This window comes from Anthonomus grandis, chromosome 8 (assembly GCF_022605725.1).
Source record: "Anthonomus grandis grandis chromosome 8, icAntGran1.3, whole genome shotgun sequence".
Classification (NCBI taxonomy): domain Eukaryota; kingdom Metazoa; phylum Arthropoda; class Insecta; order Coleoptera; family Curculionidae; genus Anthonomus; species Anthonomus grandis.
This window is the reverse complement of record NC_065553.1, coordinates 3,316,693-3,344,652: the sequence shown is the minus strand read 5'-3', so window position 1 is coordinate 3,344,652 and position 27,960 is coordinate 3,316,693. Positions and strand designations below refer to the sequence as shown.

General features: G+C 29.8%; 1 protein-coding gene and 1 long non-coding RNA gene across 3 annotated transcripts in view; both read left to right on the top strand.

Annotated features, from left to right (window-relative positions):
* Window positions 1-27,960, top strand: part of LOC126739991 (uncharacterized) — a 213,337-nt gene that overhangs the window by 150,262 nt on the left and 35,115 nt on the right. The window lies entirely within an intron of this gene.
* LOC126739993 (uncharacterized) lies at window positions 17,019-19,001 on the top strand. The gene is made up of 2 exons (XR_007661759.1): window positions 17,019-18,683; window positions 18,740-19,001. It is a non-coding gene; the product is annotated as an uncharacterized LOC126739993 (long non-coding RNA).

The window sequence follows — 27,960 nt, the reverse complement described above, 5'->3', positions numbered from 1 at the left end:
CATTACCTTGTTAGTATCTTCAATGATTTATGGATAATTATTCCTGGATTTATTTCTCGTTTAGTTAATTAAAATCGCTTTCAGAGTGGATCAGATATTGGATTTACTGGACGTGCGATTACTTTTCAGAGGCCGTAAAGCGATCGGCCACGCGTAAATATGCCAGTCAACCGCGCCGTAAACAAGCCAATTAATCGAACCCTTATTGCTCTTGGATTGACAAAATTGGAAATTATATCGCCCTAATATATCAGGATGTTTCTTGGATATCCAAGGAAGGTCTTATGGAGGATAGAGTGAAAAGAAAAATCTGGGGTATATTTAAAAAAATACAGTATTCACAATACACGAGATCTACGCTACAAGATATCACAAAACACTTTTCACTAAAAGTGCAATGAGCTCAGTATTAGATTGAGGATGTGTTCACAATGCAAAAAGAGACAGAGCGAAGACCACGAGTTCGGGAATAATGAGAAGAAATTTTACAGGTCAATAAAAACTCAAGCAAGAATACTTGAGGAACTAATGAAATACCAGATAAACAAAGCATTGTAATTGGTTATCTAAGTTAAGATTTTCTTAAAAATCCCGGAGGATCTTGATATATTAAGTGAAGGACTAAAAGGATGTAGGAAAGGAACCAAAGGGTAGTAGAAGTAGTTTATCATTAACTACACTATACTTAAAAAGGCCAAGAAGTAGCAACGATGACTGGTTTGCTGCTACGCCGACTTCCAAAAGGTGTACGGCAGTGTAGAGCATCTTGGTTGATTCGAATTCTTCAAGAATATAAAATACACTCTTAACCTACCGTCTAAGATACTGAATAACATTGAAATAAGATACACCCTGAAACACCAATAAGAAATGCATACCATATCTGATCAGTTGTGAGTGGATAACCTTAAACTTTATATGCTCCATGATAAGCTTAAGCAACTTACTCGATAAGTGCAAGATTATAGATATAGAAAAAGAAAAGTGTTTGACGGAAGAAGCCACGTACAAGCATATTGGATACGAGCAAGCCAAGGGAATTGAACATAGCAAAAACCCTACAGAAGAGTACCTCGTTAAAGTCAAAGGAGTGTGCAGAATCAATTTAACCAACAAGAACATGTTCAAAGCTCTCAGCGCCATGGAATCTGTTCTCATATTCTATTTTGGTGTGATCTCCTGGACTAACCTGGACCTCAAAAACATCATGAGGAAGTCTGGAAAGAAGATGATACCACTAAGACCATAGCAAGTCACTTCATCGCGATGAGGGAGGCAGAGGACTTATAGACATCAAGAACCTTCACAACAAACTAATCATGCTGTTTAGAGCCTACTTTCATCAGAGTAGTGAGATGTCGGCAGATTATATGCCGAGAGTTATATGCCGCTTAACCTCTAAAGTGCAAATCAGAGACAATCCAACATGTTACACCAACCTGCAGCTGTCCGTCCCAAACCGACTATTTACAGCGGCATAACCAGGTCGCTGCAGTGATCCATCAGCACTTATGCTTGGCTAAAAGGAGATTTATCGCGAGACAGCCGAGTGTACCCTACTATAAGTTGACGATATCCTATGATAGGTTTATCATTACTGATCGCTGCGCACCCTTGAACAAATCTGACATCATTGTGACCCAACACCCATAACATTGACACTACAATAGCTAAAAAGAAGAGAAAGTACATCAAGCTGGCGGACAAGATTACGAAATTATGCAATTTGAACAAAGTGACTACATGCTCGAGCACGGGAGTTATCCCAAGAGAGCTGCACAGGAGCTTGTTAAGATTCCACAAGAATATCTATCTTCTTTTACGAAAAACAATGATCATGAATAACACCAGGATGGTTGATTTGTAAATCCATATAGGAATAATGGGAATGCTTGGTTAGATCCAAAATGGAAAAACTGAAAAAAGGCTTGTTCAACAAGCTGGAGTGGGTATCAGGCCATGGAGACCACCACGAAAGTGACGAAGCAGACAAGCTAGCAAAGAAAGACTCAATTCACAAATTAATAGACCCCTAGCCATTCAAGGACACAAACGAAGTCATGGAATAATCCCATAGCTGGTAGTTTTAAGCACCAAGACAAAGACATTTTAAAAGGTTAATAATTTAACGGCAAAATTTACCACAGACCTTTGGAACTACAATTTAAAGGTAGTAGAATAAAAGCCGCTCTGTTTACAGGCCACTGCAAATTAAACAAATCACTGACAATCTTAGAAATATTTATAGAACAGATAGTAAGCATTTGCAACCTCTGTCAAGAGAAGGAAGAGCCTCTCAAGCATTGAGACCAAGAAGATACATGCAGGTGCCAGGGTCATGCATTTGAAAGAAATCTAACATTGTTCAGAAGTAATGAATTTCCTTAGATTGCGGTAGCATAGGACTAGTCCATAAGATTCAACCTCTAATCTACGAAGCCCAATGATACTTGTTTTAACCTCATTTCACTTCTCTATTTTTTCAAGTAAAAATAGAGATCGCCTTCAAATCAATTTTTCTTACGTAATTTTGCATATTATATACCTAAACATACAAAAAATATAGAGTTTTTCTTATTTTTCATAATGATATTGTAAAGCATCTAAAAAAACAAGCAGTTTAGTTTACACTGCCGCTTCTTTAAATATTTATACGTTTTGATTGTGTTTCTGGTGTTAATTTATTTTGACACGATGCATATTCGCTGCACGTACGCCAGCAGCAATCGCGTATAATTTTCGCTGTTTTTTATGTGAATTATCGCGGATTTTTGTACACAAGTGGAAATTTTAGACTCTAGTGATTAGTCACATCGATTTCCCATAATCTACTCATGCATTTTTTATCTTTATACCTTCACTACTAAATTCTATAACAGAACCATTAAGTTGTATACCACAACTTATGCAATAAATTTATTGTTAGTTGTTATCGGGGTCAGGTATACGACCATAGGCAACTTTTGTTTACAGATTGCAGACTGACGTAAAAAATATGCATATTATGCGCGATAGGCTCGTATATCACAATGCATATTTACGATCTTACTGTATATACTTACAGTGTTTAATAGGCAATTGTAATTATCAGGAATTTATAATTATGAAGTGACTATAACTATGAAGAGACTTTTATAGGGTGTCCTAATAAATAAGAACAAAATTCAGTTAATATTTTATGCTTTTTTATTTAATTTTGGAACCGTATACATAGATAATTTGAAATTTTTACTGCTTAGGTATAAAACTTTTAGGTAGATTATGACGATGCTTACGGACTGAGTTAATTGATATTTTTCTTTATTATTCAAGAACATTTTTTTTATTATTTCTATTTTTCTGGAGACTCTCGTCCATTCAGATAATTAATGAAGTTATAGTGAAAGTAAAGGCTGTATAGACAAAGAAAATTCACGGTATCAATATTGTCAAAGTTATTGCCAGAACTCGTATAGCGAGTGGGACCTGGATTATTACCCATAAAAGTGCATGTGGAAATTGAACTTTATACGATAGGAGGTTAGAACCCTCGTAATAAATTGATTATTAAATAGGATTTAAGAACGTGTTTCAAAGTATATTTTATAAATAGTTTGCAGATTAATCCGAAATGTGCCATAAAAATGAAAACTTTTAAATTTTTTATAAGGTTTTTAGATGTGTTCAAAAGGATCGAATTTCGATTTAAAACTTTTAACAAATTTTTTGATCGGATCTGAGATTTTCTTGAGTTGTTAAGAAAGACGGATTTGTCCGCACGCGCACGAATAATGAATGCAACGGAAAAGGAGAGGAAAGAGTAGATGTAACCCAAATGATAACAATAATTTATTTCTGCTTAATGTTTTACGTAGAAATTGTTGCTTTTACTTTTTAGCCGTACGCGTTATCTCTTTTTAACGGTTAATTATTGTGAGAAGAATTCTTTATAAGATGAAACAATTTACGAGAGATCTGCGATTATAAACGAATCAGTCTTTCAAGATTTATATAATATACTAATTTACATAGCAAACTACCCATGGTTTACAATAATTTTGCCAAAATATAATTATTTATTTATTCCGCTCGACGAAATCCCAACAAAACGCCTTTGAATGCGAAAATTGAATAATAAAACGACCTGCCCGTCCGTAACTCCAACTGTAATTTAACACTGGTAACTTCGAAACTTTTGAAATCTTCAACGCGGTAAAACGAATTGTGAAAATCTTTTCTGAATTTTGCAGTAATGCATCACCTTGCATTTGAAGGACTAGATCATTATTAAAGGTACAACGGTGTCGTAAGGCAGTGTTGTCGGGTTGACGTTTTGTTTTTGCAAGATAATAAAATAAAACATGCCAGATCCACACATTAATAGCAAAAAAATACATACATAAAATATAACTACAATATACTAAATTAACAGTCGAGTATTATCTAAAAAAACAATATATCTATCTGCAATACCAAATAAACTCTTTGAAACTTATAGTATAGTATATATGTCACATACATAATACATAGTCTCCGATAATACTAACAACATAACTTGGAACTATAATATTGAAAAAAAAACTTAATTCAAAGACAAATGCCTACTAGGAAGTGGTATGATATGAGCATGAAATAAAATGAAAAATCAGAACAAATTCTATAGCTCAAAGTCTTAATAAAATAAAAGTAATAAACTTAGAACATTAAAAACCTTTCAATGCTCTAATGTGATAAATAAAATCACATTTTCTTACCAGACACCTGAAATTGCTGCAAATGAATTAAAATATTAATTAATAATAACTTTTTAGGAATAAAGTTATTGATTTAAAATAACAATCCCAACCAACCCACGAACTTAAAAAATATAAAGTCGAAATTATACCCATTTGTAATGACGTCATTTTTGTTTATCTTTGTTTAGCATATGCCAAACTATTGTTAACCCAAACTATTGTTAAATTATACTATTTCTTAAGTAAATTTTATTAGGCAATTTCTTATTGTTAAAATAACTATTCCTAATAAGTAAAATTAACTTATTAAATATTATTGCAAACAATAATTTGCTTTATCCAAATAAATTAGTGGGCTGATTTAACAAAAAATAGTGTTAATTTTCTATATATTAGTAGTTTAACAAAGAATGTGGGTTAAATATATTATAAAATAATAGTTAAAAATAAATTAAACATTTTTTTGTTTGAATTAACAAAATTTTACTAAACGGTGGGAAAACAAATAAATAAATAGTTAAAATAACTTTTTTAATAACGAAAAGGTTGTTAGGCAACAAAACTTAAGTTAAAATTATCTAAATTATTCGATAAATTAATTTTGTGTGGTAACAATTTTTTTATGATTACATTAACTATTACCCTTTAGTTAAAATAAACAATATAGTAGTTTTTTTTTACAAAAAAAGCGGTTTTGTTACTTAACAATATTTTTTGTTTGAATCAACCTATCAAATTTTTCTAAGTGTGAAAATAGAAAGTGATATAATATGAGCATGAAATAAAAAGAAAATAACAGTGTTTCTAAAACATTAAAATGTTTAAAACATTTATTTAATTAATGGAATGATTAAATATCGCTTAGAATATAACTTTATGACTCTTCCCACATAAAATTTTGCGATTTAAACATACATGCCATGTGACAATACAGGCAACACCGGCACACGGACTATTCGCGGCACATCAAAGATTCTAATAGATCTCTGAACTGGACTATACATGTTCTTGCATAGGGAAAATATCGTGGTGATGTCAACATCGGAACAATATAAAATCCGAAAGAGGCCAGAGGAAGGCAAGATACATTTTCATTTAGTCGGAGCATACGTAAAAGCGATCGGACGACTCGGTTGTTGCGATGCGAGCTGGGGCGAAGGCAACTCCTGGTGCTCGCAGTTCAGTTAGCAACCGGCTTTCAACGTGGTGTGCTTCGTCACTCCTGAATACCGGCGGAGATTCCCGAACACCGTGTGCCGGTAAACTCGCGATCGAAAGCTGTGCTGTAGTAGTTTCTTTGTCATATGCATTTTGGAGCTCCATTCAGTTTTTCGCGATATTTTCTTTTTCCTAAGCTGGATCAGTGTGCGTCATAAGTTGACGAGAAATTCATGATTTTAAGGGTAACATATGCATATTATGATGTTTTTGCCATCAGTTTGGATAAGATTAATTAATTATTTTGTTGGGTATTGATAAGATATTTCCTGCACTATTGCATCAAAATTATTTTAAGTCGTTTGTATTTAAATTTTTTGAAGTACCATAAAATATCACAACTTTTACCTTAAAATCTGTCTGTTATGTCTATACAGAGAGGGATTATACAGGGCGGCTTATCTAAAACAGTCCAGCACGATTTGGAGCCCTTTTCTTAAAAAATGGAAAAAATTATGATTTTTCATTTTAGGAGGAAATTTTTTTTTAATACTTTCAACCCCTTGAATATCAATTTTAGAAACTATAAAACTTATAAAATCTTCTTGAAAATGCAAATAATACCTATCCAAAAACAGATCAAAAAACCAATTTTTAATCAAAAAAATTTAATCAAAGAATCGAAACAAAAAAAGATTTAAAAAAAAATTAATTAAAGTATTAAAGTCAGTATATAAAATCCTCCAAACTTTTGATGCCCAAATGGTCAAAAAAGCCGAAAGTAAAGAAAATATTTTTTTAAGCTAAAACTTACGTATTCTACTATTTATTTTTTTAAATCCTTAAAAAATTGATAAATGCATTATTCATCAAAGATTAAGGAAATATACAAAGAAATCCACAACAGAACAAAAAAAAATTATTTTTTTTAATTTTACAGAAAAATGTCCTACCTACACGAATTCCAAAAAAATCTGTTTGGAATTTTTTTTAAAAGTTGTTAGTTTTTTCATTAAACTACCAAAAAAAACTTTTCAAAATAGAGTTTAACAACTATAGGTCAATAATTGCAAATTGCTGGAAAAATTAAAAATTTCTTAAAAATTCTAAAAATCCCAGTGCTTTAAAAAAACTGTCAAAAATACGAAGCGCTTATTAGTGATTAGCACGCAAATGACCAATACTGTATACCAATACAAAAAAAGTCACGTCCATTATTTTTTCACAAGAATTCAATAAAAAAGCCAAAAGCTCTTTGAGAAATGCAAGTCCTAATTACCCAGAAACGCCTAAAAAAGATCAGAAATATTTTTTTATCCGATAAAAGTAAAATAAATATTTAAAAAATGTCAATAAATCAATAAAATATGTTTGTCTAAAATGCCAAAAAAAGTCAAAAATGCACTCTAAAATACTTTGGAGTTTTTTTGGAATTGGTATAATTTTTATTAAATTTCTTGACTTTTTTATTACTATGTTATTAAATAGTTAGCAAGGTTGATTTTTATAAATTAATGGCATTTTTCACATTTTTAAGTTTTTTTCGACATACATTTTATAAACGGTTTTCTATAATTATTAGCATTTTGGTGACATTTCTATCGGCTTTCAAATAACTCTTAGTGTATTGGCATTTTAAAGCATTTTCATTGATATTCATATTTTATTGATTTATTGGCATTTTTATTGAATTCTTGATTGTGAAAAAATAAAGAAAGCAAATTTTTTTGTATTGGTATGGAAATATTGGTAATTTGTGTGCTAATTTCATAAATATCTCCATTTTTTGTTCCAAAATTTAATTTTTGTAGCCTTAATAAGTGTTTCGTAACTTTGACAGTTTTTTAAAGCACTGGGAATTTTAGCATTTTTAGGAAATTTCAAATTTTTCCAGCAATTTGCTATTATTGACCTAGTTATGAAACTATTTTAAAAAGATTTTTTTTGGGTAGTTTAGTAAAAAAATTAACATTTTTAAAAAAATTTGGAATAAACCAATGTGATTCTTATCTATTAAAAACATAGAAAGAAAGAAAGAAAGAAAGGAAATGTGCCATATTACGTAAGAATAATCTTGTGTACAAGCATCCTACAAGCTAAAAAATCAAAACAAAAATACAATTTCAAAAATTGACAAAACAATGAACAAAATTAAACACATGAAGACAAAACTTTTTGAACATACTTGAATTAAAGATAACTAAATAAAACAATCAATTACTAAATAAAGGTAAACTTGTTGACAAAACTAGAGAAGAAAAAAGGAAAAAAAAACTTTCCAACATGTCCAAGGTTAAAACCTATCATTAAAAAAGTCATCCAGGCTATAATATGCCTTAGCCAATAAAAGCGTCTTTAATTCTCTTTTAAATTTCTTAACATCCGATATATGTCTAACACATAGAGGAACATGATTGTAAATTTTTTTACTTGTGTGATGTAAATTATTTTACTTATTTATTACTTATTAATTTTTTTACTTACTGATGTAAATTAATGAGTTTTTGGTAAGAGAAGACGTAGGAATAGGTAGGGGAACATCATTTACACAACGAGTCAAATGGCCAGTGTCAGAGGGTAGTTTGGGAATTTTGTGAATAAGAGCAGCTGTTTCTAAGATAAAGAGTGAAAAAAGAGTTAAGATTTTTTCTGAAATGAAGAGGTGTTTGCAAGAATCTCTTAACTTCGCAAAACACAGGTATCTAACTGCTTTTTTTTGAATAATAAAGACAATGTTAAGTAGCCCCTTATTGGTTAAACCCCAAAAAGGCAAGCCATACCGAATATGAGATTCAATAAGTGAAAAGTACACTGAATGTGCAACCACCCCTCCCAGCTCTTGTTTTGCCATTCTTACTGCCAAACATCCAGAAGATAATTTCCCAGCTAAATGTAAAATATGATCCTCAAACCGAAGGCGACCATCAATGGTAATTCCTAGGAACTTGCAGCACTCTTTATTTTGCAAGAGGGAATTTTCGTCAAACATCAGACCCTGAACATCGCACTTAAACCCCATAATAGACGTCTTTCTTACATTAAACACGAGCCTGTTGGAAGCACACCACCCTGATAAAATCTGAAGGTCCTCAAGGATACAAGTCTTAATATAATCAGAATTTTTATGGCTCCATAGTATGGTGGTATCATCAGCAAACTGAACCACCTTGCCCTTCAGTTTCAATGAACTCAAGTCATCCACATACAGTAAAAATAACAGTGGTCCCAACACTGAACCCTGGGTAGCGCCGCATTTTAGGTATCTAGAAGCAGACAAACTCCCTGACACTGTAACCTTCTGAGTACGATTTGATAGATAACAGTATTCCATGATCCACACAGTCAAATGCTTTGGATAGATCAGAAAACACTGCCGCCGATGACTCTCCAGAATTCAAGGACACATAGACGCTCTCCAAAAAGCTAAAAACAGCATCATGAGTGCCTTTACCGGCTTGAAATCCAAACTGATTTGCAGACAAAATGCCATTATGATGTAAAAAGGACAAAATTCTGCTTTTTGCAAGTTTTTCAACTATGATGTCAAACTTAAAATGTCAGGTCTTAACTCCGGTTCAGATACATTTCTATGGCAATGTCTAAAATCATTAATAATCGACCAACACTCTCTTTGCCTATTTGATGACATATTTAAGCGATTCCTATAATAATTAGATTTTGCTGCTTTAATTGTTTTTCTGTACAGACTACGGTATTTCTGAGAGATATAAGGATATTTTCATATGTGGTATATTTGTACAATTTAGTCAAAAAACGGAGGTTTTTAGCTGAAATTCTAAGGCCTCTTGTAACCCATGGTTTTTGTTTCTTAGTTTTAAGCCTCATTTTAGGAAAGCACTGATTGATCTTATCACACAGAACTTGAAAAAATAAAGTAAGTGGGTCAGAATCCGTTTCAAGTGCATTCCAATTTACCGAAGCTGTAGCAGCAGAAAAAGCATTGAAATTTCTCCTGCTGAAAATTCTTCCCATATAATGAGATATAGATAATACAGTATTATATGGCATTTCAGCAAGAATAGCTTCATGGTCGGAAATACCAGATGGGAGTACTCTGCATAAAACGTCATCGAAATTTGTACAGAAATAGTCAATTGTAGTTGCAGATGAAGAAGTTATTCGTGTGGGAGAAAGAACGTGCATTTTCAAGTCGTAAGAATTTAAAATACTTAAGAGAGAAGTACGTGGCAAGGTTTCATCAGTGTAGTTAATATTAAAGTCACCAGCCAATATAACCTTAAAGTGTAGGGACAACTGGGATAAAAAAGAATCAAGTTTGTCCAGAAACATAGCAATATCTCCTGTAGGTGGCCTATAAACACAAATAATATATAAATTAAAACGCTTACAAAAAGAAAGAGAGAATTCAAAAACATTCTCTAACAGAAGATTATTATACTTATCAATATTACAAGAAATCGTTTCAATTGTTTGCCTAGCCAAGATCATGGTTCCTCCATGTATAGATTGTTGACGACAAAAATTTGATATAGGAACATAATCAGATATTAAAAAACATTCACTAGGCCTCAACCAATGCTTAGTCAGAAGTACAATATCAGGAAAATTACATGTGTCCAGCAAAAGATCATCCATCTTGACTCAGATATTTAGTGTGTTAGATCCCTTATCAGTTACAATTACAATTTTATTGAGTTTAGGGAAAGCTGTGCATTTTTCAAGAGTTTTCTGGAATTAGTGTAGTTTTGAACAGTTTTCTGGAAAATTTAAAAAAAGTATTTTTTTGTCGTTGTGTGGTGGATTTTCTTGGAAATATCCTTAATTTCTTATAAAAAATGCAAAATTTTGATATTCTGCATTAATTACTTTTTCCAAGTATTTAAAAAAAATAAATATATAAATTATAGCCTAAAAAAATATTTTCTTTTTCAGCATTTGTGCATCAAATATTCGGACAATTTTATATGCTAATTTTAATGCTTAATTTTTTTTTTGTTTCTCTTTTTGCATTCGATTCTCAGAATACTTTTTTTAATTAGAAAACGGTTTTTTAAGCTTTTTTTGCTATTGTCTGCATTTGCAGGAAGATTTTAGAACTTTTATAGCTTTTTAAGATTGATTTGGTATCTTAGTGGATTTTTGAGGTTTTTCTGGTGCTTAAGTTTCATTAATTACACACATTGCTGGGAATTAACTTGCATTTTCCACGAAGCTATTAAATTATTTATAATTTCAAATATTTACACTTTACAAGTTTGTCTTTGAAATCTTGGTGGAATTTATAACGCAAAAAAAACTAAACTAAAGAAATAATTTCTACGATAATCGAATGATTTTTTTGCAATTGTTTTGGCATTTTTGTGGAATAATTCGGAATTGATGTAAAAATAAGAAAAATAATTTGTTCAAATAAGTTTTTTTCTGGTATGACCTGTGAAATTAATTCTATTTTTCAAGATTTTAGGCAATTTATCATTTTCATGAAATTTGGATGCAAATATTTTGGAATTACTGATACATGTAGTCGTTGAAGATTTTCTTTGGCATATTTGTACCATTCTTTAGGAATTTTTAAAGCAATTTTCAATTATTCATATTGTGAAATTCTTAATAATAAAATTAGGACGATAGGTTTTTTTTAGCATTGTTGCTATTTTTCGAGGCTTTTTTCAATCATTAGCATTATTGGAGAATTTTTGGCATTGTGAAAAATCTCTCAAATTTGGTCGCATTTCAGTAAGTTAAGCATTTTTTTTACATACTTCGTTAGATAAATTTTTAATATTACAAAAATGTATCATTACTATGCAATAACAAAGTCACTTTAAACATGCATATTATTATCGCTTGATGATAACAATATATTGCATTTAATACCTATTATCATCTTAGTTTAGAGATTGTGGTACCATAATAAGCGGTTCGATAAACGTCATTATTATTTTAATTGGCTGTTGCTGATAATATATTTCCTGGCTGTGCCATTGTAGATTGCAGCGTTATTGAGCCTTGTTTAATTTTATTATCTTCAAATTGGTTAAAGGTCCTCTATCATAAGGTATTTAAGCTAAAATTGCACATTATAACAATTTAATTTATTAGTTTATATACCATTATTGAGATTGTACAAGAATTATCAAAATAATCGTTTTTGTGTTGCTATGAAAATGAGTATATTTAATTATATTAAACATTAGATTTAAATATCGAGTATAAAATAGAGATTATAATTTCCTATAGTTTTTCAGCGTTTCTAGATTTAATGCTCTAGTACGGTGAGGTCGGGCGTTATCATTCATAAAAACGAAAGTCTCATCCTAGTGAGAGTGTGACGTAAGAATCTCTAATATTTCCCTCATGTATCTGTCACCAACCATTATGCCTTAAATATACAGTTACCCCCAAAAGTATTTGCACAAAATTTATTTTTAACAATAATCTCACTTTACAATATAATGAATAACACATGCTACCTGATAATGATCTCAAATATTTCTTAAAGACTACTGAACAATCCTACACAATTCTATACTAAGTATTATTTATTAAATAAAAATAAAAAACTAATAACATTAATTTTTAGAACGAATTTTATATCTCAAAATTATTTGGACAAATAGAAAATTAAATATATACAATACAATAAATAGTTAATATATACAATACAATATATTCCAATGTCCATTCCTTCCAATCCATTTTTCTTCAAAGGTTACATTTAAATATTCAGTGTTATTTCGAAAAAACACCCTGTATATGACAGAAGGAAACAATTTAAGTCAAAGTAATTCTCCATTCTTCTAGAATCCCAATTAAGTCCAATATTGACATTGAATTAACATTTCTAGTATCAAGATGAAATTAAATGATGTAATGATTTTTAGATTTTTTTTATAAAAAAAATTATTTCAGTCAAACTGCGCATGACAAAGCAACCATATTTAGCGCGTATACTAGGTAGCCTAAGGCGGTCTTAAAAATAAAATAAAAAGTATGGCATTCCATTTAAAAAAAATGCTGCTTACATTGCCCTACTTTTTTGAAGCACCCTGTATACTTCAAAATATTTTCCAGATATGCGATCAGGTACCAAAAATTTTTTAAGAGGTTAGAAAATTTTAAACTAATTTTTTTAGGCTTTTTGAAAGTCTAAAAAAATGCCTGCACTGTTGCAGTTGGTGCAGTTGGTCCTGCACTGTTGCAGGACCCTGTAGAAGAGCTGGTTCATGCTGCTCGGGAAGAATGGCACAATATTCCTTCACAGCATCAATCTCTTAGACTGAACGGGCAAACATCTGCATAAACACTAGAGGTGGAAATACATGGTATTAAAAAGGTTTACAGCACCTTTATTAAGAAAAACTATTAATTTGTTTTAAAAAACACCCCATATTTAAAAAACAATCTTTTTCGTTTTATTATTTAAAATTAATCAGTTAATAAGTTTCTAATTTCTTTTTGGCGATAAAAAAATTTTTCGGAAGTTTAGGGTGATAAAAATTTTTTGAATCTATGTGTATATTCAAGACAGTACCATTCATGGTACTGTGAAAATGAGTATAGTAAAGTAATTTAATTTTTCATTGCTATGGTATTTTTTACTTCTTCGATTCGTTGGAATTAAATTTTCTTTTTTAAATTTTTAATTTTTTTGGCGTAATTTTCTAAAATTTCCCAGTTTTTAAAGGAGCTTTTCACACTTTTGTGAAAATTTTAGGGAGTATTTACAATTTTAGGCAATAATGTTTATTTAATTTAATGTAAATTAATATGTTTACTTTTTTGCACATCTTATAATTTATTATAATTTTATTTAATTATAATTTTTAATATTTGTAAAAATTTGTTGCTAAAGCGCATTTTATAATTTTTTCTAGAAATTGACATTTCTGTGGATGTTTTATGGGATCAAAAAAAACGTTTATCAAAATTTTATGGTATTTCCATATTTCAGTTGACTTTTTACAGTTCTTTACATTTTAATTTTTTTTAATTTTCTCTCGAACAATTTAAATCTTTTAAATTTTGCTCCACTTTTATAAAATTTTTCATAATGTTATGATATAAATTATATTTACCTAATTGTTTAGAGGTTCTTTTTAATTCAAATGATGTAGACACTACGTTTTAATTTAAATAGTAATTCATTAAAACATTTCGATTTAAACGGTTTTATCGCTTCTATTTTTTAAGATAATAGAGCTAATATCTGGCTGGAAACGCGTATAAATTATTTAATTGTGGTTTTATTAATAAATCTAATTATTTTTTGAAATTTAGAATTTGTAGAGAATTTTTATATTTCTAATTTTAGGTTTTTATAAGTAAAGATTTTTGAATTTGATGCCATTTATCACAATCACCAAATTTTTATTTAAATATGAAAAATAACGGAAATAATTTTTGAGCTTTTATGAGTGTTTATGGACATATAGTATTTGTTCATTTAATCAATTGTGAACTTATTTAATAATAATTATGAAATTATTGCCATATTTTAAGGACTTTTTGTCGGTGTTTTCATCGAATTTTTGAGGTTTTTGTAAGAAATAATCAAAAAAACTAATTTTGATGTGTATTGCAATTATTTGGCAAATCCGTCGCATTTTTTTTTCATAAAAATGTAATTTTTGTAGATTTGATTTTTTTTTTAAATAAAAGGATTTTTTTAAATTATTGGACCTATAATTTTTTGTTGAGACCTATAATTTTTTGTTGAATTTTTTCGGATTTTTTTTTGAACCATTTGAATATTTATCATTTCAGGCTACTTTTGTTATATTTTTCACAATGTGTTGATGTAAATATACACAATTTTTTTAATGTCATTTCTAGCTTTTTTTTAAAACACGTTTATATTTTTTTCTTAATATTATTTAAATTTCATAATATGTTTCTTATTTCCTAATTATTTTTCATTATTCAAGTCCCGAATATTCTATTACATGTATCACCCACAACTTCTATCCTGAAAGATATCAGTCATACCGACCCGTGTCAGATTTAATAGCGGCTAAATCGAGTGGCGGGAAATTTGAATGCCAGTACTAAGAAAATAATATTTAGAAGTTCTTTTTTAAGTAAATGATTTAAGTTATTAAGTTTTTAAACAGTAATTCATTGAAAAAATTACCATTTTAAATGGTTTTATCGCTTTTAAGATAACAGAACCATCATCTGGCTGGAAACCCGTATAAGTTATTAAAATTTAATCAAGTTTTATAGAGGGCATTACAATTTATGACTACATCAAGCTATAAAAAAGTTTATGTGGCTTTTTAAATTAATTCTTTTAGGTAACGCTACAGCATGAAAAGGGGTTTGATGGCAACGCGATTTATGTACATTATTTTAACTTTTATCAAACAAAACCGGCATGTTATTCTTTCTGCTCTAGAGACGAAATTAACGCATTCAAAAGTCTGACCACTCAAATGGTAAAAAAATGCCGGCATAGCAACAAAGAATAATAATCTAACACATTATTTTTATTGTTCGCAAATTTGCAGCACCTCCATTATTCATTCTGAACGGAACAGGTGTTCCCACCTATCATGAAAAATACTGTATGTGCGCGAACAAAGGAAAAAAAATACCAGCTGATGCAATAAACTAAAAATTACCTGGAATATCAATTACTTCACTTAATAAAAACACCAGTTTAGTTTTTTTTTTGTATCTGCATTGCATGAATACTATAATAGTTTGTAAAGTATGAATACAAAGTTCAATCACAGGTGGTTTAATGTGGAATTTATGATAAATACTTGTACGTATTGTTTATGTGAGATTGTAATAGAGGTGCAACAAGGATACCCCTTGCACTACCACTACCTCCTGTCTGAAAGTTTGAAAAAAAAAATGATGAAAAAAACATTGTCGTCCGCTTTTAATTTCTGTACAAATTTCTTAATTATCTGAAGGTGTTATACTGGGACATAACGAAAATATTTTGATTCCAAATCGACTTCTTTTGGATTTTATTTATTGGCGAAAATGGAGTCGGCCCTTATATAACATAAGTTGCTCATCTATTGCGAAAACCGGACCTGGGTCTACTAAGTTTTGACAGTTTTCTTTAATAAGTGCCATAAAAATGCCTAATCTGCTAAGCGGTGCATTAGCTTTGGCAAGTTCTGGGGGTGAAAATCTAAGGAATTTAAGAATTGTTAAAAAGCGATTTCGGCTCATAAAAAATTTATGAAACACTGGAGGACCAGTGCATATATCATCTTTACTCCAATAATATGAAATTTGATTAAATTTGGCAGACTTGCTACTCAATAAACGAATAATTAATTATTTAGAATATTCGGTTTTTAATCAATAACTTACTTAATCGATTATTTCCATATTAAATGAATATGTAGAAGGCATATTTGATTAATTAATTTTAGTGGCTTGGTGCACAATTAGCCAATAATTGATTTTTCTAATAATTGAACTTATTGAATTTTTTCGATTTTCTCTAAATCATTTTTTGATATTCGATAGCGGGTAATTAATTTTTTCAATTAATTAGGTGATTATTGAATCCAGTTGTTTCAATTAGAAAATCAATATCTTAATTATTTGATTCTTTAGAAAATTTTACAAGTATTTTTTAGTTCTTTAATTAACAGTTAATCATATTGATTTTTTAAATATTTTTTTCAATTAATTAATCAATGATTTTTCTGATACATTCTATATCTCAGATAGCTCAATTAATTAAATAATGAAACCGTAATCAACACTTAATCTATTAATTCATTCAATCGGTAACCTTGATTTGTAAATTTTTTTGGTTATTTGGGTTTTTAAGTAATTGCGAATTTTTGCATTAATCAATTAATATTTAAAGGGAAAACGATTATTTGAGTAATTGCGTTATGAACCATAAATTTTGTCAACTTTTTAAATTTTTTATTATTTGTGTTTTTTATTACTGATTCTTATCGACGTCGCAGATTCTAGGATTTTTAAGGTCTAATATATAGTTATTTTGACACTTTGTTATCTTTTTTATCTTTACATTAATTTTAGTTTAATCTATTTGGTCTCTAACTATATTTTACAAAAAAAAAACAATTTTATTACCCTTCTTCAAGAAACTTTAGACGGAGATGTCGATATATGAATAAACATCAATTTTTTCCAAATTACTGTCTGTATAATTTAAAAGTGTTGTTTGCATAATGCAGCTGATTACATACGAAAATATATATTTTAATACCATGGTTTACGATAGCTATGACTGAGATAACGATATATCTATATAATATTGTACAGGCTACCATATAAGAAATGTAAATTAATAAAAATAACAAATTACTTTCGAGTCATATTTCGCTTTCTCTATTACCACAAACCCTATTAGTTTCCTTTTTATAGGCCATATAAGATCCACCCAGCTTTCTGCCAAGCGGAAAAATGATAATTTCGCATACTGTATGTCATTAATTAAATACAAGCGAAGGCGAAACCCGAGACAAAAAAGGAAGAAACCGATTTATTAAACAATAAGAAACTTAGGCATTACTTATCTTTCTTCTTTAGATTACATCCGGGCCTTTTCACTCGCCGTGTCATTTTTGCGATAGTTAATAATAAAATAAGGAAAAATCTCAAAAAGCTATAAATTTCTTGTTATTAATGCAGGTCGTTAAATGTCTGATATTGGATATTTATAGCGCCGTTCTAAAAACGGCTTTTAATGTTCGGCAAATAATTTCGCATTAGTGCCAGGAGAGGACGGTCTTGACCCAGCTTATCCTGAATATTTTTAAAATAACCGCGAAAGTTTTACAGATGGCAAGAATTCAGTAAAAATCTGCGGTTAAGCGACATGGAGAACTAATATTCAATTTTTGGGGTCATCAAATGGGTATTTTTGGATTTAATCGCGAATTGCACGATCCCAACATAAATGAAAATTACGTTAAAATCGGTTATAACTAACTGTTCTATTTTAAATTTTATTTTATAACATACAATTTCATGTAATCTGAGTTCAGGCTATTTTAAGCCTGTTCAGCACCAAACACGGATTAACTTGTAAATTTAGTTTTTGAAAAGGTTTTAATCCGATTTGAGGATTCTAAATTTCACAGATTACTACGTTTTCATAGGGATTTTCATTTATTCACATCTCATGAACACGTTCTCGTACTAAACTGTGGAATTTTAGGGCTATCCAGTTGAAAACGTTTATTAATCGAACGCTCATGAAAGCTCACGTTTTCATAAAAATAATCTTGAAAACCATGAGGTCGGATTGAAAACAGTTTTATTTTTTATGTTTTCGTAAAGAATGATTTTCTTTTGAAAACGTTTTCACTTCGATCTTGAGACATCAAATATTTTACAATTTTCTACATTTTCATAGCCCTAAAATAGATTGTCAAAGTCAAAAAAAAAAGTCAAAATATACTTTATTTGCCAAGTTTACAAACTTATGCTAAAAGCTTCCTAATCCTAGAATTTATAATACAATTATTTATTTGGTTATACAGGACAAAAACAGATTACAGAATCGATTTTGATTGTACATAGAAGCATATTTTATATAAACAAAGACAAAACCAAATTATTTTAAATATTAAAATGAATCGTTAAAATACTCTTCAATGCTGTAGTAAGCTTTTGGTAAGATTAATTTCTTTAGTTCTCTCCTAAACTTTTTAAGGTCTGTAACAGTCCTAATCGAAAAAGGAACATGATTAAATATTTTACGACTAATAAATATAAGAGAGTTTCTCGTAAGTGAGGAGGTGGGGATTGGAAGAGATAAGTTGCCCACTTGACGAGTATTATGACTGGTACAGGATGGTGGACTTACGGACTTATGTATGAGTGTTGCAGTTTCCAATATAAAGAGTGAGAAAACTGTTAAATTCTTTCAGCTACAAAAAGAGGTTTACAAGAGACTCTCAGACCAACACCACACAGATACCTTAATGCTTTTTTCTGAATAGTAAAAATTATGTAAAGGAGTCCCTTGGAGCACAAACCCCAAAATGGCAACCCATAACGGATATGAGAGTCTATTAAGGCGAAATAAACTGAACGAGCAAACAACCCCCCCAACTCATGCCTGGAAACCCTGACTGCAAAACAACCAAAAGAAAGTTATTTTCAATAAACTTCTGAATTAAATGAATTTTATATGGATGCCATTTATTCATATGCAAATATTTTAGAAAACATGTTGTACTAACTGACTGATCTGCAGCAACTTGTCGGGTTGATATATGTGGATTTTCTTGTAAATCGAGCAAAATATCTAATTGTTTGTTTCTTGGACGCGTGGGACGGTCCAGGATCATATTTGTCTTTAACAGGATTAAAATCTCTAAAACTTTTTTTCAATTTTGCTACACTACCGAACATGTAATAGGCCTTTCCGAGTACTTATTGTTAAACAGATAGCAAACTTCGGAGTCTTGTCGAAATATCCTGCCATCATGAAAACTTCAATTCTTTGTTTTTCAGTTAAACGCGCCATACTTTTAAACTTTGCAACTGCACTTGACCCTTAGGTCCTGACATTTACGTAAAGTAATAAATATTGTTTGTATGCGATTAAATGGTGACAAGTTGTCAACAATATACCTGTTAAAAAACTATGAAAAAACATGTTTGAATATGCTCAAATGACCCAAACAGTTGCAAATTTATTAATAATGTTAGTATTAGGTATACGACATGGTATACAAAATATACTTAAAATTCTATGCAGAATTCAAAAATGAAATAAAAAATAGGTGTTTCTATTTAAAAAATTGAAGTCGTTGCTTATTTTTAGTTCACCCTGTATACATTAATTCATCATCAAAAAAAAACCAATTTGAAAAAAATTTATTTGTTCTAACTTGCGCGTCCTCTCTGTACAATCTTACTATTGTAGCGATTTTGAAGTGCTTACTATTGCGGATAAGAAAACCCAATGCTTTAAATGCTTTTTTACATATTTCATTATATACGAACATTAGTTCTCCATGTCTTGGTGTCGCAAAATAATTAACTAGTTTCCAACCAAACAACGTAACAATTTCAATTATTTTACCGTGTACTTTTATTTCAGAAAGGAATAACAATAAAATATTAAAAAAAATCCCAACAAATGTGATAAACCCATGGTGATAATAGTATTTTAAGAGAAGCGTGTTATAGTGAGTGCTAAGAACGTTTTTTTTTAACCCCTTAACAAAACCAAACGTTTTCTATTATTTTGGCGCGATTCAAGTGAGTCCGTTCATATGGTTCGTAACCGCGTTTACGTGTGCGAAAATGGGTTGCTTCAAGGCGGTGATAGATAAAGTGAAAAAAGACGTGCAGAAGAAGATGGGAAATATGCCGACGTTGAAAGTGAACGACGAGACGTTTGAAAGGATGAGCGAAGAAAGGTCGTCTTCGAAGAAATCCATAAGTGATTTTATGCATTCTGACTTTTCGGAGGTAAGTTTACAAGTAACGGGTGCAAAGTTAAATCTTCTCGAGCTGACTCTATCGGCTCTTGTTTTGGTTTTCATGAAAACCAAGATAAGGTCAATATTGAACTGTGAAGACTAGTTTAAACCCTATTTAAGCTATGCATAACTTCAATGGATAAAATTAACATATATATAAAATTAAAGATGATTTGCCAATTTATTCATAAGGTTTGTTTTTTTATGAAAATTAATTAAAGAAAAAAAGTAATATTTTTTACAAATAAATCGACAGTAAATGATAAAAAATATTTTAAAACAATATTCAAAATAATTTAGAAAAAGAAATCCAAATATACAACTACTTAACTAAAAAAAAGTCATTTATTAATAAAAAGTGATTAACGACAGTTAAATGGCGAGCAACAAACGCACGTGTCGATATTACCTTGAAATTGCCGATTAATTATGAATAATTAGTTCTTGCTTCTAAAATAGCCGATTAACGAAAATTAATAATTATGCAAAAAACACCAATAAAACTGTCTAGCCTTGAAGATGACATTAAGCTTATTTTTTAGAGTAAAGTTATTCAAGAAAGCTAATATTTTTCATATTAACAATATTAAATCATAAGCAAAATACATATTTATTGAAATTAAATTGTTTAATATTAAAACTATCTGCTACCATATATAGACGCAAATCCCAAACAGGTTCAGCATTATTACATCATCCATTTATTTAATTATTAATTTACACAATGAAATACGAGCGAAACCTTGTCGAAATCCTTGAGTGCATCGTTAAAAATTTCTGTTAGTTGCCAAATTTCCATACGGCAAACTGCACCAACCATCCGGACTGGCATTCATCATTTTTGATTTACTTTACTGTATTGTGTCGGAGATAAAGTTGACATCGTTATAAGTGTGTTTAAATTTGGAATTTCTGCTTAGTGGATAAAACTTATTATGTTACGAACTTAAACTTAAACCTAATGAAATAAAATCCATGATATTACTATTATGATGCTTTCTGAAGAGTTTAGAGCCATTGTGAGGTAGATCTGTAGCAATGCTCTAGGATCTGTCCAAATAATTTGATTGAGTAAATAATTACATTAGTGACCCCTTTGGTCTTTGGTTTAAACCAAAATCAGAAAATATTTTCGTGAAAAAAGTATATGCCGTTGTCCAAAGTACTGCTTTTTACAACCAGTTTTCCGTGCAGAAAACCATATTTTCTATTTCAGTAATATAAGACGGAATAATATTTATTAAATACCTATCGCCGATTTTAAAACTTATGTAATAAACGAAATTCAAGGCTACAAGAGGCGGTGGAGATTTATTGCCATTAAAAAAAATCGGACGATAAAGATTTCACTACTTTAGCAACCGGGTCACGTCCAGAGCCTCAATTATTATACCGAGAATTTTATTTAATCCGGTGGCACCGATCAGGGCCGTAGTAGCAGAATTGTTAATTCCATCTTAGACAAAATGTTTTTTCATTTATTTATTACGCCATTTAATTGCTGAGAAAATTACAGTTTCAACAGCTATTACTTTATATATACAGGGTGTAAATAAATAGGTGCGAAACAATTCAGGGGCTGATTCTCCGGTAAAGATTAAAAAAAAATATTTTTTTTTTATAAACTCTGTAGATATTTTAATAAAATTTGGTATGCATTTTCTATGCATTAAAATGGCATTTTCTGAGACTCACAAATTTGTTTTATTTGTACCAGTGACGTTCGTATAAGGTTCAAACTTGTTAAATATATCAAATAAGTCGAAGCAAAAATTGTAATTCGACACCTTAGAAACCGCACTTTACTTATCTAATTTATTACCATCTTCTTAAATTTGAATGGTGTTAATATAAACACAGACGATGGACATTTTTTATTTGGTTCTCTTGTTTTAATCATTAGTTTCTTTAGAACCGTTTTCAATAGAAGATAAAACAATCTGCGTGTTTTATTTCGTACCCATTCTATTATATTTTAATAAAATTAGATATTTTTGATGAAAAATATGGTACCTAATCTATCTATCTACCTAATCAGCCCAAATGTATCCATCTACGTAAATGTATTACGTGTTTATTATTAATGTTTAGATATGATTCTAATATTAAACATGTTACCCGATTAATTAAAAAGATATTTTGAGACTGAGACTTAGAGTTTTCATTTTTGACCCCACGTGGTAAAATCTAGTGGATTCATATCTGGTGACCGAAGTGGCCAAAACTGAGGACCGCCTCGGCCTATCCAACGATTTGAATATGTTTCGTCTAAATAACGACGTGCTAATAAACTAAAATGGGCAGGAGTCTCATCGTGCATAAGCCACATTACTCGTCTAACATCTACCGCCTCAATAAGTCTTGGAAGTATGTCTTGGAGAAAAAGAGTGTATGTTTCCCCATTCAACCTCTGTGATAGAAAATGTGGGCCAATATGGTGGTCTCCAATAATTCCAACCCATACATTTAAAGAAAATTGTTGTTGGCGATGAGCTTCAACTATGGCATGGGGATTTTCATCTGTCCACATGTGGTTATTGTGTTAGTTAATGATTGCCTCTCTGGAAAAATTAGCTTCGTCGGTAAACAGAATCTGCCTTAAAAACTGAGAGTTTTAATACAATAATTTACTTGAGGTATAATAGATTTTTTATATACCTAGGAGCCGAGGTTCAATATAATAATCTCTGAGCTCGTTTCTTCTTTTCAATATCCTACCTAACTTTGTTATGAATATTAAAATAAAAAAAAAACGATAAAAACAACAAGAGGACCTACTTTTTAAAAAAATACCTAATTTGACCCAACCAAATGTTGGGTCAAATTAGGTATTTATATCTACTACCGTTATCAAGGAAATTAAAGTAAAATTAAATTAAATTCAAACTAAAATATACGTAAATTTTCAGCTATGTGGTATCATCAAAATTTCTTCCTAATTCGAAAATACTTTTTATAAAAAAAAAATAAATAATATTAAATACAGATTTTACTTGAGAAAATTCAAGACGCCTAGGAAAAGCTCGTGGTAACAGAGCCTGGACTCGTGCGTGATTTGGATATAATAATTGATCCTTTAAAATATTCCATCCCGTCATATGATTGACATGTAGCTGCAGACCAATTTTTCTAGTACTGGTGTCAGGTTGTTCATCAATTAAATTAAGTACTGCTCCTTCCAATTCCGATGTTCTAATATCGCGTTGGCGACCACAATCATGCTTTATTGGTTGAAAACCAGTTTCTAATAGTCTTTGATGAAGGTGTGCAAAATATGATGAGGGGTCATTCGTTCAGGTTACATTTCAGCATAAATTCTAGGTGCTTGCAATGAATTTCCGTGAGCAAGACCATAAACAAAATGCATATCGGTCATTTCTGCATTTGAATAATTTGCAATTTTTATGAAATGGTCAAAATTACACAAAAAAGTTTGTACATTAAAGGAGGCAAGAACTGACAATCATCAGCAGACATTTAACAGGTTAATACAGATTAATAAGTTAATACATTATTTGAAAGGTTAAGTAAAAAACAAAAAAGGTTAAAAGGTTAAGTAAACAGTAATGTACCATATTTTTCATCAAAAATATTTACCTTAAACCTTGCACGTCACAAATTAAAAAAATTAGTGAGCCTCAGAAAATGCCTTTTGATGCATAGAAAATGCATACCAAATATTACTAAAATATCTACAGGGGTTTCACAGGTATTGTAAAAAAACATATATTTTTCTTCAATCTATCTCAAAAGGTATCTCAAAAGTTAGGACTTTTAAGACCTACGTTCATATAAAGTTTTTTTCTTAAAATTTACCCAAGAATCAGCCCCTGAATTTTTTCGCATCTATTTATTTACACCGTGTATATATCAATCCGAGAATACAAAAATTGACAAAAGAAATAGTAAAAAACACCATTGAGTAGAAATTGATTAATGTTGTGACCCGAAAAAAAAAATATGATACAATGAAGAAGATAAAATAAATATCATTGTATCAAATCAATAAAATAGTATAAGCAATGTACAAAACACGTTAAATCATTAATTTAAAATAATGTAATTATCTTCGAAAAATCCACGCTTAATTCATATGATCAAAAGGTACTCAAATTCTCCTAGGTCTAATTATTAGAGAAGTTACGTCAGAAGTTGCCTCCGATAAACTAAATACATTTTTTTTAATATAGCCCAAAGGGATTTGAATTATCTATTAGATCCAACCAGTTTTCATTTCATTCCATTTTCAAATGATTATAATTATCAATTAATACTAATTTATCCTAAAAATTTCTCAATTATTTCTTTATAATATTTTGTCTTTGTTGTACAATAAGAGTATCTTTCTTCTACGCCCATGCGTCAATAGGCCACTGGTTTATAGTGCTAAGGCTCTTCTGTAGTGTATACTGCAAGTGAGGGATTTTTTTCATGTGGACCTCTGGAGCTTGTGTATATAGAGGTTCCGAGGTACAGTTCCGTTGCATGGATCCTACTTTGCCACAGGTACAATTATGTTGTCTTACTCGATTCCCACTAGGTGTTTAGGAAACTAGAAGTAATTAGAGCTTATTCGGTTTATAGTAATTATGTTCCATCTAGATCAGTATTCTTGAACAAGTTACCGCCAAATGTCTGCTTTGATCTTTGGTAGCAGATTTCTGAGTTTAACTGGTGAGTCTAGTTACTCATTTTGGCTTTCCCCTAGTTACTCATTTGGTTTTGGATCCTTCATCTCAGTGTGACTAGGGATCTCTACATATTAGTTCTTCACTATCGCCCTGAATGCCTTGAGTAAAAGTCCCTATCTTTCTCCCTCTTGTTGAGGTTGAGTCCGGGCTTGTTTGCCCTAATAAATTAAACTTTCAGTAGTATCTTTTTAAATGCATTCAATATAAAAAAAATAGGTTTTAAGGACGCCTTAAGTCTTTTTAAGACATTCTTGACAAAGAGTTATTGAAAAAATATGGACTATTAGGCACACATAACAATGGGATAAAAGCTTCAAATATTTTTTTTATGACAAATATGTGGCTAATTATTAAAATTGAATGAGCTATGGATTTTTGCATAAAATACACAATAAACATTTTTTTGTTTAATTGCTCTATTTATGACATTATTTCCTATTATTTAGGTGGAATAATTTAAAAAGGAATTTCTTTAAATATTTAAATGAAAAAATATATTGAGTTTTAAAAAAAGAAAATTTCTTCATTTTATTAGAGGTATTTAGAAACCCAAAGAATTCAACTCAGCCAAAAAGTCCATTTTAAATTTTTAAAATTGTCAAAGAATATCCAATTTGCCAAATGTTAAAGTCGATTAATAATTGTTAGTTCTCCTAATTTTTTATTTTTTTTTTTTCGTTTTTAGGTCTGATCCAACTAATAATAGATTTAAAGAGGGTTTTAGCGTAAATGCAACCTTTAAGACTACGCATGCCTTTTAGGCACTACCTAAGAAGACGGATATTTCAGGAACTTTTTCTTGGATTTTCTTGGACTATTAATAACATTTATAAAGAATATTCTTCTGAATTTTTTGCTTTTTATTTCATTTAAATACCTAAATTAGTTTTTGCGATATTGGGTAAAAAGTATTTTAGAAATTTCTTCTTGGATATTCTTGGAATATAAAAAATATTTGAATGTTCTTTCGAATATGATGTTTTTTTTTTAATCCAACTAGCTCAACTTTAGTTGACTGTCATAATGTCTAAAAGTGGAATAAGCATTGCATTTTGGGATGCTTCTGCTTTTTATTTAGTAATTATCGTCTGTATAGCTTAAAAAATCATTTTTATAACGAAGTTTTGCTTATACAACCAGTATTATTTTATTGCGACTTTAATAATGTTTAGGTCTAAAAAGGGTTGAATAGCCATTTCTTTTTTAATTTCTTAAGTTCTTTACTTACATCATTAATGGTCTTAAACTTTATCATATATATGTATATACAGTACGGCTCTTAATTGTCACTCTCCCCCCTCTTATCTGTTGAATGCGTTTATATAAAAATTTGAAATTTGGCACACTTCATGAGCAACCTAAATAATACTTTTTGGTATCTAACTTCAAAATGGCGGCGGGATGCAATTTTATATTTTTTACATTTTGAAGTTTTGCAAATGTGTGCCTAATTTCAAATTTTTATATAAACGCATTCAAAAAATAAAGACAATTAAGAGCCGCACTGTATATATCCGAGCAATTTTAATAGCTTGAATTTATCCTATGTAATCGATGTTAAATATTTATGGAAAAATAATTTAAGTCATTAATAAACAAATTAAAATGTTTTCATAAAAAATTAAAATATAATTATATTATTAAAACTGATCTTGAAATCTAACTACGATGATGTTCTAAATTATCCCAGGTAATTAAAAAGTAAATATGCAATAAGTATGTTTCTGCACCTATTTAAAAAAATATATATTTTTTTAAATGTCATATAATATTTAATTGCATGGAAAAAATATGTAAACATATTTATGTTTAAGGAGTGTGACAGATAGTTATTGACAAAAAATAATTTCTAGCTAACGTTTTGAACTGTATTAAATTCATTCCAATCAGGGTTTTCTGGAAAAGAATGACAGGCATTAATTAAATAAGTCATAGGGCTATAGTGTATATTGGATTTTATTATAAATATTTTTTCCCTATTTTTCTATAATATAATTATTTTCTACAGAGCCCTGATGATACCCTAAATAAAATTCGAAATCTTGGCCAGAAATAAGTTTTATTTAGTGTTATAATAAATACACAAATAAATCCAATAAATACACTAACAGTTACTATGTTTGTTTAAAACTTATCTGTCTACTACCATTAACTTTTATTTATAATTTTCTCCTTAGATTTCGGTCATTGGATTGTCTGTTATTAGTCCCGAGGATGCAAAATAAATAGGTCGTCTGAGTAAAGATTTTGCTTTTGTATTATTTGGACGTAGTTATGCAGAACACTTTCAACCCTCAAAAGTAGAGTTTTAAATAAATCAATATTATTAATTTTTTTAACAGTAATTTAATAGTATACATTATAGTATAATTCAAAAATTATTTTTTTTATTTTTATTCGGCAAAATATCCCATTTTTAACAAAGTGAAACTAAGAGAAAAATATTTTGTAACATACAGCCATTTTTTTTGGGGTTAATTGCTTTCTGCATTATTATGTAATATTAAAATATTAATAAAATTCAAAAGATCCTTACAAAAGAAAAATCATTTATTGATAAAAAAATCATTAAACATCTTCAAGTTCAAAATCAAGACTAGCTATGTTATACCCGTCTACATCTTCTTCAATGTTATCATCTCCTTGTATTTTTTTGTAGAAATCTTGGCAATCTGATGGGATAAGATGCATCATTTCGTTAATATTTGCAAGTTTTTTTGCAGCGATAATTGGGCCATAGCGTACTCATTAAAAAAAAAGTCTTCTATTTTTATTTTCGTGCTATTCCTTCCTTCCTTCTTTTTAATATCAATCTTGTGTACAGGGGCTTCAAATGAATCGTGCTGAACAGTAAGCAGAAATGGTTCATCTTTTTTTAATATAATCGATCTTATTTTTTAACCAGTTTATTTTTTGTCCGTCGATGCTTGTTTTTCTGTTGATAAAAAATCACAGCTATTCATT